We start from the raw sequence: 19,086 nt of genomic DNA, 5'->3' as shown, positions 1-19,086 counted from the left end.
CTTAGGTGCATTTCCTGTATGCAGCAAAATGCTGAGTCCTGTTTATATAACCATTCTGTTAGTCTACGTGTTTTAACTCAGGAATTGAGTCCATTGATATTAAGAAATGTTAAGGACCAGTTATTGTTGCTTCTTGTTATTTTTGTTGTTATTATAGGAATTATGTTTAGGTGGCTTTCTTTTTTTTGGATTTATTGAAAGAAGATTACTTTTTTTTTTCTTTTCCTTGAGTGTATTTTCCTTCCTGTTGGTGTTTTACATCTATTATTCTTTGCAGGGAGGGATTTGTGGAAATACATTGTTTAAATTTGATTTTGTCATGTAATATCTTTGTTTCTTTATCTACAGTAAATGAAAATTTTGCTGGGTATAGTAGCCTGTGGTGGCATTTTTGTTCTCCTAGGTTCTGTATGATATCTGTCTAGGATCTTCTGGCTCTTAGAGTCTCTGATGAGAAGTCTGGTGTGATTCTGATAGATCTGACTTTATATGTTACTTGACCTCTTTCTCTTAGTGCTTTTAATATTCTTTCTTTGTTTTGTTAGTGTTTTGATTATTTTACGATGGGAAGAATTTTTTTCTGGTCCAATCTTTTGGGTGTTCTATAGGCTTCTTGCATTTTTATGGATATCTCTCCCTTTAGGTTAGAGGGGTTTTCTGCTATAATTTTGTTGAAGATGTTTCCTGGCCCTTTGAGTTGAGAATCTTTGCCCTCTTTCATGCCTTTTATCTTCAGGTTTGGTGTTTTCATTGTGTCCTGGATTTCCTGGAAGTTTTGGGGTAGGATCATTTTGCATTTTGCATTTTTGACTGTTGTTTCAAAGTTTTCTATGGTATCATCTACACCTGAGATTCTCTCTTCTAGCTGTTGTATTCTGTTGGTGCTGATTGCATCTATGACTCCTGATCTCTTTTCTAGGTTTTCTATCTCAAGGGTTGTCTCCCTTTGTTATTTCTTTACTGTTTCTATTTTGGTTTTTAGATCCTGGATGGTTTTGTTCATTTCCTTCACCTGTTTGCTTGTGTTTTACTGTATTTCTTTAAGGGACTTATGTTTTTCCTCTTTATGTGCTTCTACCTTTTTATCTGTGTTCTTCTGTATTTCTTAAGTGAGTTATTTAATATCCCTTTAAAGTCTGGTGTAATCATCATGAGATGTGGTTTAAAATCATTGTCTTGCTTTCCTGATATGTTGGGGTAATCAGGGCTTGCATTGGTGAGACAACTGGGTTCTCATGATGGAAAGTTGCCTTGTTTTCTCTGACTTGTGATCTTGGGCTTGCATCTTGCCATTTGGTTATCACTGTTGTTAGCTGGTATTGCTGTCTCTGCCTGGATCTTGTCATTCCTGTGAGCCAGTTAACCTGTTGTTAGGTGTGTCAGCTCTCAGGCACAGATGAAAACCATAAGGATCATGTCACCAGCTACTCAGCAGTTCCTGGACCTTGTGGAGATCAGATGAGACCCACTTGACCCAGGTATTGGAGCAGGAGACGTGGTCTTACCTATGTTCTTAGGTGTGTCAGCATTCCTGGGAGAACAGTTCTCTCTGGGCAGAATTTGGGTATGGAGAGCTGTGGCACAGGGTTAGATCAGGGGGTGCATATGTAAACTGGAAGCATCCATTTTCAATATAATCAGAAAAATTTTCTCTATATGACTTCAGTTTTACCAGAAATTTCTACTGTTTTCATCTTCAATTTCATCACATATTTCTCATGTCCTTAGTTTTATCAGAATTTTTTCTGTATTTGTCTTCAATTTTATCAGAAATTTACTTTACATATGTTTGCAGTTTTATCAGAAATTTTTTATATATGGCCTCAAATTTTCCAGAAATCTCTTCTATGACCATCTTCAATTTCATCACAATGTTTTTCCAAATACCCTTGCAATTTTATTAGAATATTTTCCTCTTCCTCCTTCCCCCTTTCTCTCTCTCTCGCTCCCTCTCTCTTTCTCGGGCAACAGAGCAAGCATGGAGCAGGCAGCATCCTTTGGGGCCACCTGAATGGCGACCTGGATCCAGATGACAGTGAAGAGGGAACCTCTAGCATGGCCAAGGAAGCTGCCAAGAAAAGACAGAAGGAGGAGGAGGAGGAGGAGGAGGAGGAGAAGGAGAAGGAGAAGAAGAAGAAGAAGAAGAAGAAGAAGAAGAAGAAGAAGAAGAAGAAGAAGAAGAAGAAGAAGAAGAAGAAGAAGAAGNAGAAGAAGAAGAAGAAGAAGAAGAAGAAGAAGAAGAAGAAGAAGAAGAAGAAGAAGAAGAAGAAGAAGAAGAAGAAGGGCAGCAAAGAGAAGTTGTCATCAGTGCAACAAGAACTTGATAAAGAATCAGGAGCCTTGGTGGGTGAAGTAGCAAAACAGTTGTAGAGACAAGCACTAGAGGAAAAAAAAGAGAGATGATGATGATAATGAAGTTAGAGATAGTAATGCTGGTGGCGCAACTGGGAAGAAGAACAAGAAGAAGAAAAAGAAGAGAGGACCAAAATTTAAACATACCCTTCCTCAGTTCCAAAATATAACCTGCATCCTAATGGTATATTTCCCAAAAGAAGAGAGTGTAAATACCCACCCACACAAGATGAGCGAGCAGCTGCTTAGAGAACCACAAGTGAGGAAAAAAGACCCTAGACCAGGCTAGTGAAGAGATCTGGAACAACATATAAGAAGCTGTGGAAGCACATTGGCAGGTTAGGAAATATGTCATGAGCTGTATCAAACCTGGCATAACGATGATAGAAATCTGTGAGAAGTTGGAAGATTGTTCCCAAAAGCTAATGAAGGAAAATGGGTTAAATGCAGGCCTTGTGTTCCACACTGGGTGTTCTCTCAAGAAGTGTGTTGCCCATTACACTCCCAATGCTGGTGCAGGACAGTCTTGCAGTATGATGACATCTATAAGATAGACTTTGGAACACATATAAGTGGTAGAATAATTTATTGTGCTTTTATTGTTATTTTTAATCCCAAATATGACATATTATTAAAAGCTGTAAATGATGACACTAATACAGGAATAAAGTGTGGTGGGATTGACATTCATCTCTGTGATGTCGATGAGGCCATTCAAGAATTTATGGAATCCTATGAAGTAGAAATAGATGGGAAGACATATCAAGTGAAACTCATAAGTAACTTAAATGGACATTCAATTGGGGCACATAAAATTCATGCTGGAAAAAAACAGTGCCCATTGCGAAAGAGGGGAAGCTACAACAATGGAGGATGAAGAGGTTTATGTCATTGAGACCTTTGGGAGCACTGGGAAGGGTGTGGTTCATGATGACATGGAATGTTCATGCTACATGAAAAATTTTGATGTGGGACATGTGCCAATAAGGCATCCAAGAACAAAACACGTGTTAAATGTCATCAATGTAAACTTCAGTTCCCTTGCCTTCTGCCAAAGGTGGCTGGATCTCTTAGGAGAAAGTAAATACTTAATGGCTCTGAAGAATCTGTGTGACTTGGGCATTGTAGATTCATACTGACTACCGTGTGACATTAATAGGTCATACAGAGCACAGTTTCAATATACCATACTGTTGCATCCAACCTGTTAAGAATTTGTCACAAGAGGAGGTGACTATTAAACTTAGTCCAAAGACAACTCAATGTCTTTATTTTCTAAGCTTTTGGAAAAAATTAAACCGCAAGTAATTTGCAACATGTTGTCTGTTTTAACAGTGGACCTGTGTAATATCATTATTCATGTTTAAAGGAGTTTGATCAAAGGCAAACTATTTACATGTAATTAACTAATGAAAAGGCTTTCAAGACTTTAATGTTAACTGCTTCTCCCATCTAGGAAATATTGTACTGCTCACTAGTTAGGAATTACTTAAATGTTTTGTTTTAAAGACCTAAAAGATGCTTTTTGGATATTTATATTGCCATATTCTAACTTGGATGCTTTGAATGATTACATTCAGGTCTGTATCTATGTATGCTCTCTGGTATTGCTTTTTAAACTTCCTGAAAATCCATTTTCTAAAAAAAAAAAAAGACATTTTCAGATCTGAAAAAAAAATTTTTTCTTCTAAATGTCTTTTATTTTATGAATTTTTCTTTATATGTCCTCTAGTTAATCAGAATTTTTATATATGTCCTCAATTTTGCAATACATCTTCAAAACTATCAACAACTACTTATATGTAAATCTTCAATTTTATTACAAATTTCTTCTTTATATGTCATCAATTTTATCAAAAATTTATTTTATATATATACAATTTTAATCACAATTTTTCCATATAAGTCCTCCATGTAACCAAAAATTTCATCTATATACATGTTCAATTTTATCAGAAATGTTTTCTTTTCAGGTCTTTAATTTTACCAAAATTTTTTCTATATATGTCTTCAATTTAATCAGACTTTTTTCTTGGTATGGATTCAAAATTTTCAGAATCTTTTCCTATTTATGTGCTTAATTTTATCAGATAATTTTTCCTATATGCATGTTCAATTTTATCAAAAAAATTTTTTTCTTAATCTGTGTTCAAATTTATCAGCATTTTCTTCTATATAAACCTGTAATTTTCTCAGGATTTTTTTCTACATATGTCTTCAATTATATGAGAAAATATTTCTACATGCTTCACTTTTGTGAGAAATTTTTCTCTAAATATCTTCAATTATTTTCAGAAATTTCTTCTATATAATTTTCATTTTATCAGAAATTTTTCTATATACATCGGCAATTTTATCTGAATTTCTTCTATAAAAGTCCTCAATGTTAACAGAAATGTCTTCTCTATACATATTCAAACTTATCACGAATTTTATCTATATGTATTCAGTTTTACCAGAGATATATTCTATATATATCTTCAATTTTGTCAGGAATTTCTCATATATACATTTTCAATTTCATTACTAATCCCTTCTACATCTTCAGTTTTATCAAAAATTTCTCCCATATTTTTCTTCAATTTTATCAGATATTTTTCATATATATACATCTCAATTTCAATATACATCTTCAATTTCAATATACATCTTCAATTTATCAGAATTTTCTTCTATAGAATTTTATCACAATTTTTTCTAAATAGGTCCAAATTTTACCAAAATTTTTAATATAAGTTAAAATCAAAACATAATTCAGATATAAAATTGTAATCTTTTAAAGAGAGATGTTAAAATAATGTAGCTAAAGTGACAAGTTTAATAGACCACACATTATTAGTATATAGCATACCTTCAATTTTATATAACTGTTCTTTGTTCAATGTATATCTAAGAGAAAAGGCTTTTAATGTACAAACAGTACCATGAATTATAGATTAGTTCCAAGGCTCTTTATAATATTTTAGCTCACAAAATCAGATAAGAATCTACATGTCCATAGACTGAGTAACCCTTTCCCTAATTGACTCTAATTGGTAAATAAACTGATCAACAGTAAAAGTACACACAAAAAGACCGATGGAAATTTAAATTACCCAAAGAAGGGACTATGAGAAAAGAAGAAGAAAAAAAAAAGAGAGAGAGAGAAAATGTCTATGACAGATAATCAAAATCACAAAGCCTACACCAACAAGAGAAAAAAAACATAAAATATATAAATATGGGGGTAGCATGATCTCACGGGACACACACCCAATTGAGTCTGAGATAACAAAGATAAAATGTAGATATTAAACATTAATAATTCAAGAATATAAGGTGGAAGAGTGTGCTAGCTGCACAAAGGTTTAAATTTGCCCAGCTAATATACTATTTAAGACATATTAAAAATAAGACTTCATGTGAGTGTCTTTCATTCATAAATCCAAAACATTTGGGCAGCTGTAGAGAAGACATACACACCCACTGAAAACATAGAACACTACCACTTCATAAGGCCATCTTATATAAGTGTATCATCATGCTTGTCTGGACATATACTATGATCAAGTTTGCTCAATAAAATTAATTTTATGACTGGGTCTACTAAATGTGCCATTCTTGATATTAAAATGATCAATTATGAGACTGTAATTAGGATTTTAATCATTAAGGGTAAAAACGGTTGTCTTTTCTGTGATAATATAAAATTTATAAATATATGAACCCACATGTCTTAGCAGCTATATCCTTCCCAAGAAAGGAAGGACTCTAGACTGACTCCATGCTCAGACTTGGTGGTCATTATCTCTTTCAAGAAAACCTTTGTGTGCTGGATAATTGGGCCTACAATCTATATAAAGTAATGTGGTGTTGTTAAATTCTAGACATTTAGACCACATTTGGGAGCAGTCATTTGTGGTATACTGTGGTTAATTTGTTCAAAAAATAGTTTGGAAATGGCTAATAGACAGACAAAAGCAGTTTTGGACATGTCGAATTTGAACATTTGTTGACAAATTTGGATAAACATCTGGTGGGGAGTGTCTGGTGAGATGTGTATCTCACAGTCTGACAGAGAATGGAACACAAAGAATATACTGCATCCTTTGTTTTTGTCTCTGGTTCAGTGTGTCATATCTGAGTTATCTTGTTTTCCTGATCACTGTCTGCAGGCATCATTTCCAAGCAAGGTCTTCCTGAGAAGGTCCCTCCAGTCCTGCATCACCACATGCTAAAAGTGGCTCTGGAACTGCTTTATAACAAGTTTTGTGTGTGTGTGTGTGTGTGTGTGTGTGTGTGTGTGTGTGTGTGTGTGTGTCTAGAGCATAGGAAGAAAGTAGACATTTCAAGTCTTATGCTACCAACTTGATGGGCTGGCACTTCTCTTGATCCTGTCACAGTTCTTGCTAGTTAAAAAATTTGGAAATAAAGACCACCATTTTCCCATTTTTCTGACACTGCAAAACACAGTGACTGAGATCTCTGGCTTTTGAAAGAAGGTCATCAATATTTATGTCCCTGGAGAATCTCCCAGGATAGACAACTCTCCTGTTCAGTAGAGGGAGAACATTAAGAGAAAGGCAAAGCATGTTTCCCGTGACATAATTCCTTTTGTGATCATCTATTGTATCCTGGAGAGCTCTTGGTATCCCCTGTGATGTCACCAGTGTTAAAACAACACCAACTGTTCATAAGACTTTCAAATAGTCCCAAAGAGAGTTCACCCATATATATGTTTGCAAGATAATGGAGGAGTGTACTTGATAATGAGAATGGAGAGCTTAGACAGATAAGAGTGAGGCCAAAGGAAGCTGGATTTCCATCTCACTCTAAAACATCAAGGAAGATGTGGTCCAGGGAAAGGCACAATAAGTCATGGGACAGTTATGTGAAAATTCTTGAAGTAGGCATACTTGAGTCAGGCTTCCCAGAAATGGGTAACAGGAAATGGTGCCACTGTGAATTTAATGAACTTTCATGCTTATCATAATTCCTGAAAGGTAAGGATAATAGTACATTAGTTTTTCCATCCCCAAAGACAGGACCAGGCAAGTCCAATGCTAGTATACTGTGATTTTTTCTTTTATGGGGTGTCAAAAGGAAATCATATAGAGTAAGGGAGGAAATGATGACTTTTTACTTTTAATTAGGTTTGTGCACTAGGGATCCAAATACATTCCAGATGTCTACTGCTCCTGATGTGTATTAGATACCTTAAGTAAAGTATGCATGTACTTATGTTTATTCTTCATGAATTTAGAAGTCAAGATAGGGAAATCCCTTTTATATGAATGAGGTTGTATTATCCATAAATAGTTTGATAAAATGGTTTTGAAGTACAAAATTAAATTTTATGGTAAATATCAATTTATAATAATCATGGTACATTTTATGCAAGTCATACTGTCTCCTAAGAACTTTTTAATGACTGGATGAAGAGAAAAGTATTTGAGCTCTCATTCTTTCTGTGTGGTTTGTGAGAAAACCTGCTCAATCCAATCTCTAAATGATTTCTTTCTAATTCCATTCAAGTAATTTCATATATATATATATATATATATATATATATATATATATATATATATATATATTGGAGTGTGACTTTACAGAGTTTCTCTGACCCAGAGAAGGGGTTATCAGAGGATTTTAGATCAAAGTAAATTTGTTACTAATAATTCATCACAGAATAGCAAATTTGTTACTAATAATTCATCACAGAATAGCTGTCCTTGAAACGTACTGTTAAGATTTTGCCTACTCATGTGTAGAGTATCAAATATTTAGTCACATTCTGCTTCAAATGAATACTAATCTTGTCATCAAAACACTGGAATGGGTAACATTCAACTATGACTACAAAGCATTTTATAATGAAACTTGAATGAGGAGATATTAGGCCAACTCTTTATTGCCAGTGATAAACCCATTATATTTTCCTCTTTTTTTTCCTTTTTTTTATTAGATATTTTCTTTATTGACATTTCAAGTGTTATCCACTTCCCTTGTTTACCCTCCAAAAATCCTTTATCCAATCGAGAGTCCCCCTTCTCACCAACCCACAGACTCCCACTTCCTTGTCCTATAATTACCTTACACTGGGGCAATGAGCCTTCTAAATATTAAGGGCCTCTCTTCCCATTGATGTCTAACAAGGCTAGCCTTTGATACATATGCACCTGCGGCCATGAGTCTCCCCATGAGAAATCTTTGGTTGGTGGTTTATTCCTTGGGAGCTCTGGGGGTACTGGTTGGTTCATATTGTTGTTCTTCCTATGAGGCTGCAAGCTCCTTCAGCTCTTTGGGTCCTTTCTCTAGCTCCTCCACTGGGGACTCTCAGCTTAGCCCAATGGATGGCTGAGAGCATCCACCTTTGTATTAGTCAGATTCTACCAGAGCCTCTCAGGAGACAGCTATATCAGGCTCCTGTCATCATGCACATGTTGGCATCCACAATAGTGTCTGAATTTGGTGTCTGTATATGGGGTGGATCTCCAGGTGTGGCACTCTCTGATCTAATCTTTGTAACTCCTTCCATGGGTATTTTTATCCCCCTTCTAAGAATGACCGTAGTATCCACAAGTTTTGTCTCTCTTCTTGACTTTCAAGTGCTATGTGAATTGTATCTTGGGTATTCCGAGCTTCTGGGCTAATATCTACTTATTAGTGAGTACGTATCAAATGTGTTCTTTTGTGATTGGGTTACCTCACTCAAGGTAATATCCTCCAGATCTATCCATTTGTCTAAGAATTTCATAAATTCATTGTTTTTAATAGCTGAATAGTAATCTATTGTGTAGATTTACCACATTTTCTGAATCCATTCCACAGTTGAGGGATATCTTGGTTCTTTCCAGCTCCTGGCTATTATAAATAAAACTGCTATGAACATAGCAGAGCATGTGTCCTTATTCCATATTGGAACATTTTTTGATTATATAACCAGGTGTATGATTTTTTTCTTAATACAACTCAGTAAAATATGTTTCCTGGTGATACAAAAAGAAATTAGATGGATGGCTAGGTTATATGCAAGTGTAAAATTTAGCAAGTGATTTATAAAAACTGCCAGAAATCTTGGTTGTGCTGAATCACCTGAATATGATGAAAGCAGAAAAAATAGTCACACATTTATTTGGAATGTTATGTAGACTTTTTATTATACCTTTTAATTTTCATTTTAAAATATGCTATGTACAAACTTAAAATAACACAGGTTGGGTATGACTCTTTCAGGAGAACTATAAGTAATGCATAAACATATATTTTAAGATCATGCATTTAATATGATCACTTACAGTCTTTGTGTTTGTTATTTTAGGATTCTGAAATAAAATACACATCTAAAGTAGAATTATGTAACACATATATATGATTATATGTAATTATATATTGTAACACAAATAATTTCTATTGCCAAATATCCAAAGTAATAAAATGATATATTGAAAGCTGTAAGTATTACTAAATTCTCACACATGTATTGTTGTTTATAGGGCAGTACTGACTATGATTGACAGTTCATTCGTAAACTATATTAATGTGTTAAAATGTTTCATTTTTGTTTAGATATTTCTTACTTTACACATAAAGAATCACAAATACACAAGTCAATGTAAACATCATAATTCATTCATGTTATCTAATCCTGTACAAATATTCCTTTACTGTCTCACGTATCCTTCGGTTTGAAAATCACTTTGTATCACGAACCACCGTTATCACATACTTGCAATTTTTGGAAAAGAATGGAAACCTTAGAAACAAGAGTGCTGCATTTGTAAGTATGAGACCTAAATTTGGGGAGTTACAAACATTTTTTTTTAAAGAAAATATTTAGCACTTATTTTTTGCTCCATGTTAATTGGCAAAATGTCTTATTTCAATTATATACAGAATCACACTTTATGATACATGAAATTCTTAAATAAATTTTATACCATTTTTAATTCAGAAATGTCCATGAGACCATTCGGCAAGCATAAGATATATAAGACATTGTGTTTAATCACCTAAGTGTATTGTGTCACCAATACTGGGAATTGATGAATAAATATTTCCTCTCTCCTGAACATAAAATACTTTACTATTTTACTATATTTATTGAAAATAAAATTAGACTTTACTATACCATAATATTGACCTAGACTACATATATAATTATTAAAATATCATTATACTAAATATCAGGAAAAATGAGAAAGTAGTGCATACAGTAAATATAAAACTGTAGCTTAGCTTTGTTGTTTTTAAATGTTACTCTAAATGGAAATGTTTAATGAGGACTCTAGTATGCTAACCATTTTAAAGTTGAGAGCCATATATCAGGTATATTGGCGGCACAAGTCATAATTCATGGGTGAAAAGAGAAAACTCATGTGTCTCTTTCTCTCTCTCTCTCTCTCTCTCTCTCTCTCTCTCTCTCTCTNTNTNTGTGNGNGNGCGCGCGNGNGNGTGTGTGTGTGTGTGTGTGTGTGTGTGTGTGTGTTCGTGATGATTGAAAAGGGAAGGATTGTCTGATCTCATAGGACTTACAAGAATATGATATACTTCAAATCCACAGAAGAAAATTTTAATTGCCTAAATTTAAATAAGGATAATCAAAGTATACAGCTCTCCATAACAATTCTTAAAAAATTGTCAGGTTTCTAATTGTCATCTCTTTTGAATTCTTATATGAACTGGAGCAAAGGAAAGCCATCTAAATAAAGAATTTCTGCTGCATATAAAATTTCAATTTCAAATATATAAGATGTCCTCCAAAATGGTAATTTAACTCTGTTTTCTTTCTAGAAGCAAATATTGATCTAAACTAAGATCAATGCAAAAATTATTGATTTCCATTGTCAAATTATGAAAAATAAATTTAAAATTATTGGATAAGTAAGTTATAGATTTGCTTTGTGTCTCCTATATTTCACAGACACCTGTCCTCTATGAAGATGTAGATTTGTTGAGTTGAAACCTCTTCAAATTCCTATGCGTTGTCAATTGACACTTGTGTAATTTTACATTAAATTAATCATGTAATCAAAAATACTGTATTTGTAGAAATATAATCAAAACATATTGTATGGAATCTTATAACGTAATATGTAAATGAAAAAACAATTGTCAATTACTGGTAACACCATAAACAATAATCACTATTAATGTTGTAATATACCTATTAGTAGAGCAAGGTATTTATTATTTTTACTTCATGGGTTTTATATAGAAAAATAAATTTTTCATATGATAAATAATTGTTTCTGCCACAGGAAATGTGATTAAATTTAGTGAGGCAACATATCATTAAATATAACTAATATATCTGATTAAATCTTAAATGTCCTATAATGAACTAACATAATCATAATAATATAAAGAGGATTTAGAACAATCAAAATTCCATATATCTTTACATTTTACACATTACTGTTAACATAAAAATATAATATTAGGCACATGAGAAAATAAGGATTCTGATATCTAAAATTCTTGCAATTATGGAACCATTCAATCCACTGTCTTATCTTTAGATGGAGTCATTATGAAATTTCCACTTGACTATTCTTTACTCTTTACATCATCACTCAACCAAGCATGCTTATATGTTCTATAAAATATAATGAGATCATTATCATTTAATATATTTTCATTTATGTTTCAGTGTACACAGGTTACAAGACTGAGTCTACTTGCTACATATTTGTCCATCACCTCAAAAGCACAAATCAAAAGTAGGGCCAATCTTCCTTGCCAAATTCCTTTCACATTTTTTTCTTTTTTTGTAGTTCAGATACTGAACTCAGATATTTCTTTAAATTTCTTCCCTTGCTCTGTTTAGGGCAGTTGTCTTCTATGATTCAAAAAGTGAAATTTCTTCTACTGACATAAATGTGTTTAATGTAATTCTTTATTGTACAATGTGGTTAGTGTTAAATAGGAATTGTTAATAGAGGAATACTTTTCATATATAGTTTGTGTAGTGTATGTGAATGTGGGTACTGTGTGCAGTATGTGCATGTACACAAATCAAGGAGTTTTGTGTAGTTCAAGGATAAAATTCTGGTTTTGTGTTCATTGTACCTACCTTCATCTGGGATACAATAATCAAAATTGATTTTTCAAGCCTAGAAATGCAAAACCTTTACATTCTAAACAATATCATGGTTCCTTTTGTAAGTTTCAATTCAAACAAATTGACTGAATCCCAGAGGCATGCACAAAGCTGCTATTTCATATATACATCAAAAATCATGAGTGTCCAGATCAAATGAACTTGAAAGTATGATGAAACATATTTCTACCTTGATAATTAAACATATGGAGTAACATACTCAAAGCAAGATTTATGAGCCCCACCAAAGGTTTAATATCTTACATGTTATTATAGTTTGACCAGGATTACCATACCTGGATGTAAGATTTCCTGTAGGACATGCCTCAAATCCAGTAGAAAATGATACCTTCCTCCATAAACATGATGCCAGTATTGCACAACTGAGCCATGCTTGTTAAGGGATTATTATAAAAGTGCAATGTGTACTTATGAGTCTGAGCTTATAAAGAGGGGAACCCATCCCACACTAGACATGGGTCTCCTTGTCTTTTTCAGTAAGCTTCATACTCATGAGCATTTCATAATGGCACTTCATTTTACCTTTTGTCTCCATGTTTCAATTTGTATACTACAGTTCTTAAAAACAACCATGTTTTATTGTGAGTCCTCTTCTCATTTCTCATATTGTCTAGAATGACCCAAGCCTTTTCAAATGTGTGGATTACTTCATGGAGTTACATGAAAACCTATTTACTTGGAGAAGATGCTCAAAATTCAAAGCAGCATTTTAGAAGGAAACAGTGCCACACACAGGCCATTTGAAATGACTATGAATCTTTTAAGAAAAAAATTGTTCTGGGAAAAGCCTACATGCTGCTTTAACATGCAATGCCTTCTTTTAGCAAAGACTCTGAGACTTAAATGTCAAGGTTGAATTAAACACAAAGGGGATTCTTCCTACAATCCCACTGACTTCACTGCCTCCTCCTCCTTTTTATTGTTTTAAATTATGAGATAGAGTTTTTTCATTTAGTCCTAGATGTCTTAAAAATCAATTATCAGATCAGTGTGGACTCTCAGCGATTCACCTACCTCTGCACTCCTAAGTGCTGGGATTAAAGGCACTGTCACCTTGTTGTCCTCTATTTATTAATTGTGTTGTCCCTTTGACAGTAAGTTGTCATGTCCACTGTCAGTGTTTGCCAGAGTGGTTGGTATTCTTGTACTTAATGCAGAGAGTGAAAAGTGTTTTTTGTATTCATTCCCAGAGCTTGTTCCTCCCTGCTGCATCTTTCATCAAAGCAGCCAGGTGAGGTGGCATGTGATCAGCCCTTGACAATGAAAGAACAGTGATTGTGAGCTTCCCTCTAGCATTTTGCTCACTCCTTGGGAACAACAGCCACTTGAATTCTGTGCACTTGGTCAACAGTATGTCCACAGGTACCAAGAAGAAAAGCCTCTCTCAGAGATTACCACTTCAGCTGGGCTTACTGCAAGTCTTCATGGGAAATATCACACACACCACTTTGTCAGGGGTAAATACCTTACTGAAAATTCCCTTGCTCAACTGCCTTAGAATCTGTCTTCATAATACTGTGGAGAGAGGCTTGAGAGCTTCAACTTAGCGTGACCCTTTAAGTACATACCTAGTTCGCTCAGACCAATGACACCTATCAGCAGTCACAATGTGTTCAACTGGAAGTTTACCCTCCAAGGCAATGCCTGGAGTGCTTCACAACTGATAAAGACCCAAGGGATTTGCCAATATGATGGCAACTTGTGCTGAAACTAACCAAGTTCAGGTGTAGAGAGTGACCTGTTGACAAGTAGCCAGACCAGAAATTTAAGGGAGTAAAATTCCTTGATTCTTGTGGAGCAGAGAACAATGATAAAGTCAGAGGCTACCTGGAAACTACAAACAGGACAGGGACCTTAGCCTCCAACAAGCTGCTGATACAGGATAAAATGGAAAAGGAATATTTTCTTTGAAAATCCCAGGTGCCAATACCTGTTAAGGGCAAAATAGACTAGGAGATGTACTTCTTATTGGAAGAGAATGTGGATTACTGTCAGCTCTGAAAAGTAGATATGGAAAGATATGACCTGGGGCATGAGATGGCAGAGTAGAGATGGAGAGAAATTATGCAGTGTATGGATTACTCTGATCTAAACAACATTGATTGGTAAATTCTACAGCTGTTCAAAGTACCCCAAAACATTTCTCACATAACACACAGGTCAGGATAATATTCCCATTACTGCGAGGTACTATGGACACTTCCATATAAGCTTCTGGTTGGCAGTGACATTCCAAAGACCAAGAAATATAATTTACATGTGTCTTCTCTAAAGAAAGGGAACTAAGATATTTTTCCTATAATGATGTGGAAAATAAAACTTCTATTTATCTCCAAGATAGATTTATAAAAGACAACACCTCACAAAGTTATTTTACAGCCATAAAATCAGAACAAAAGATATTTAAGCATACTCCCAGTGTAAAATGGGATTTGAAACATTTCAATTGTTTTCAGAAGATTCTGAAGTATGAGAAAACATTACAAGTAAGCCTAAAGCATGCCACCAATGTGAAAGGAAACCTTTCTTCTTCCATATGTCCACAAGCAACTCCATGTAATTCAAATAGGGCCGAAAGGCATTTAGAAATTACCATATTAACTGGAGAAGATTGAGCTGCTTCTCATTCCACAATATGCAATAGAACGTCATCAGATCAGGCAACTTCTTAGAGGCATTCCTCTGACACAAAAGGCTCTTGCTTGGCCTCCACAGCCCAGGAAGGCCTCACAATACACAATTCTACTGACTTTACGCTACCATCCTACAGGCTTTTAGAGCAGGCCTCAGCTATTGAAAGGGCAGAGGACACTTCCAATCAGACATCAGAGAATATAACATTATCTTCATGTGAGGGAGGGCTTCAGAACCCTTCCATATTTATGTTTACAAGATGGTAGAGGAGTATACTTGAGAGTGATAGTGGAGAGCTTAGAGAAATAAGAGAGAAGCCAAAGGAAGCTGGCATTCCATCTCACTGTAAAACAGCAAGGCAGATGTGGTCCTGGGAAAGGCACAGTGAGTCATGGAACAGGGATGTGAAAATTCCTGGAGTAGGCATATTTGAGCCTATCTTCCCAGTAATGGATAACAGGAAATGGTGCCACTGTGAATTTAGTGAACTTCTCTGGTTATCTTAATTCCCGAAAGGAAAGGATTCTAGTACATAAGTTTGTCCGCCCACGAAGACAAGAGCTGGCAGGTCCAAAGCCAGTACATTGTGATTTTTCATATTTTTCTTTTATTGGGCATGGGGGTGTCAATAGAAGATCATAAAGAGTCAGGAATAAATGATATTTCCCAGTTTATATCAGTTCAGCATTTTACTTTACTCCCAAATTGTTCTCCTAGGTACAGTGGCTATCAGACAATAATAACTCAGAACAAAATATTCTTATGAGACCTTACATTATCAGATATCCTCTGAAAATGGTTGGTAATAAAAAGTGGGCCCAGGGGGAGGGGGGGGAAGAGAAATGATCCACACTCTGCCAGAGTTCCACCTATTCCCTGGTCTGTTTGTCTGTGTGTTGATCGAAAAAGAAAGGTTTGTCTCATATCATAGGACTTAAAAGAATATGATATACTTCAAATCCACAGGACAAAATTTTAATTGCCTAAATTTAAAGGTCAATCAAACTATATAGCTTTTCATAACAATTCTTCAGACATTATCAGATTTTTATTTGTCATTTATTTTGAATTATTATATGAGCTGGAGCAAAGGAAAGCCATCTCAGTAAAGAATTTTGGGCTTACTATGAGAACTTGACTGCTGCGTCTAAAATTCGAAATCAAAATATACAAGATGTCCTCCAAAATGTTAATTTAACTATGTGTTCTTTCTAGAAGAAAATATTGATCTAAAATAAGATCAATGTGAAAATTTTTCATTTCCAACTTCAAATTATGAAAATGGAATTGAAATTATTAGATAAATAAATCATAGGTTTGCGTTGGATATTCTTTATTTCACAGACACCTGTCCTCAATGAAGATATTGATTTAGTGAGTTGAAATCTCTTAAAATTCCCACACTTTGGAAATTGACATTTGTGTAGTTTTACATTAAATCAATCATGTAATCAAAAATATTATATTGGTAGAAATATGATCAAAATATATTGTATGGAAACTTGTAACATAATATGCAAAAGAAAAAAGCAAATGTTGACTATTGGTAACACCATAACCAATAATTAATATTATTGTTGAAATATACCTATTGGTAGAGCAAGATATTTATTATTTTTACTTTATGGCTTTTAAATAGAAAAATAAATTTGTCACATGGTAAATAATTGTTTCTGCCACAGGAAGTGTGATTAAATTTAGTGAGGCAATATAACATTAACTAACAGATGAATTATTTTTTTCCATTATCAAAGACCATTTGATTTTTAAAGATTGACGATACCAAAAGCATAAAGTGGAGCATAAAAACAGTTTTTTATAAGTATGATCTAATTAAGCTGTTTAGAGTTACTCCCTCCCAAAGTAGTAAGCAGGAACCTAGAAAGAATGAGAGGAAGCCACAAGCACATGGCACACAGGGTCAGAGGAACCAGCATGTGAGCAAATGAGAGCTGTGGAGCTAGAGGTCAGCCTCACTGACAGGAACATCTCAGGTCCAGGGAGGCCTTTCCTTTCCTTTGAGGAAGAAGAGGAGGGAGGGGAAGAAAAGACTGTTAGGAAACACACATAAGCCTTGCTAAGGCCCAGCACCGAGGAAGATAGCAGCACTAGAGAGCAGGTGTGTTCCAAGTGGATCAAGGACCTCAAAAATAACCAGATGTATTGAATCTAATAGAAGACAAAGTGGGAAAGAGCCTTGAACTCATTGGCACAAGGGGAAATTTCCTAAACAGAACTCCCATGGATCATACTCTAAGATCAATATTGATAAATGGGACGTCATAAAACTGGGAAGCTTCTGTAAAGCAAAGAACATAGTCAATAGGACAAGCCTGCAGCCTAGAGATTCAGGAAATAAATCCTCATTAACACCACATCTAATAGAGGGCCAATAGCCAAAATAAATAAAGAACTTGAGAAGCTAAACAACAAAAACCCAAGCAATACAAACAAAAAATGGGTTATAGAACTAAACACAGAATTCACAAGAGAGGAATCTGGAAGGGATGAGAAGCACTTCAGGAAAAATTCAAAGTCCTCAGGGATCAGGGAAATGCAAATGAAATTCATTTTCTTTACTGATGCTTGCTGTGATTTATGTATCGAGGTGAGTACTGCTTATTAGAATGAGTTTATCAGTGTTCTTCCTGATTCTATTTTGTGCAATATTGTGTTAAGGTTTACTATTAGCTCTTCTTTGACAGAGTTATAGAATTCTGCATTAAAACTATCTGGCTGTGGGCTTGTTTTCTTGGGAGATTTTATTTAGTTTTTCTATTTCTTAAGGAGTTACAGAGTTGTTTAAATAGTTTTCCTGATTTTTTTTTCAACTTTGGTAAGTGTTGCATTTCTAGAAAATCATTTATTTCATTAAGATTTTCCAATTTTGTGGAATACAGGAGTTTGAAGTAAGATCTCTTTATTCTTTGAATTTCCTGTGTCTGTTATTATGTCTCCTTCTTGATTTCTGACTTTTTTGGGATACTGTCTCTCTGAATTAGGTTGGCTAACAGTTTGTTTATTATGTTGATTTTCTCGAAGAACAATTGCTTGAGTTCATTGGTTCTTTGTATTTTTTTTTTTTTTTGGTCTGTTGCTAACTGATTGATTACTGCCCTAATTTTAATTACTTCTTGAAATCTACACCTTCTTGGCATTCTTGCTTCTTTTTTTGTAGTTCTTTCAGGCATATTTTTAAACTTCTGATATTAGAAATTTCTAATTTCTTCATTCATGCACTTGGTGCTATGAGCTTTCTTCTTAGCACTTCTTTCCATTAAAAATGGAATTATATGCCTTCAGATTTGCTGAATTCAAGAAAATCTTCAATTCCTTTCTTAATTTCTTACCTGGCTTAGAGATCACTGATCAACAAAATGTTGAATTTCCATAAATATGTAGGCTTCCTACTGTTCCAGTTGCTGTGGAAATCAAGCTATAATGCATGTTAGTCTGATAAGAGCCAATGCATTATTTCAATTTTCTTGTATCTTTTGAGTCTTGCTTTGTAAATAACTGTATGCTGGTCAACTTTGGAGACAAACACATTAGGTACTGAGATAAATGAATATTTGTATTTATTTGGGTGAAATATCATACAGATGTCTGTTTGGTTCATTTGATTTATAGTGTGTGTTAGTTTTATTATTTCTCTTTTTAGTTTGTTTCTGGGTGTCCAGTTGATTGGTAAGAGTTGGGTATTTAAATTTTTTAATGTGTGTGTTCTGATGTGTGATTTAGCCTTAGCAGTGTTTCTTTGCACAGAAGTGGATGCCCCTATGATTGGAACATAGGTGTTCAGAATTGCAACCTCTTCTTTGTGGATTTTCAGTTTTCTGTGTAATGAAGTGTGTTTCTCTGTCTCCTTTGATTAAATTTGGTGCAAAGTCTATTTTATTAGATATGAGAATGACTAGTAGAGCTTGCTTCTTGGGTCCATGGAAAATATTTTTCTAACACTTAAGCTTTGTGTTTCTTTATGTAGTTTCCATGTTAAT

The 19,086-nt window shown here is 34.3% G+C and overlaps 1 pseudogene; it reads left to right on the top strand.

The window, feature by feature from the left end:
- The first annotated feature begins 1,978 nt into the window (after positions 1–1,978).
- Positions 1,979–3,593, top strand: LOC110315434 (annotated as a pseudogene).
- Positions 3,594–19,086: the final 15,493 nt, after the last annotated feature.

The sequence above is a fragment of the Mus pahari genome, unplaced genomic scaffold, assembly GCF_900095145.1.
Source record: "Mus pahari unplaced genomic scaffold, PAHARI_EIJ_v1.1 scaffold_7552_1, whole genome shotgun sequence".
In the NCBI taxonomy this organism is placed as follows: Eukaryota; Metazoa; Chordata; class Mammalia; order Rodentia; family Muridae; genus Mus; species Mus pahari.
This window is presented reverse-complemented; position numbering and strand designations above follow the sequence as displayed.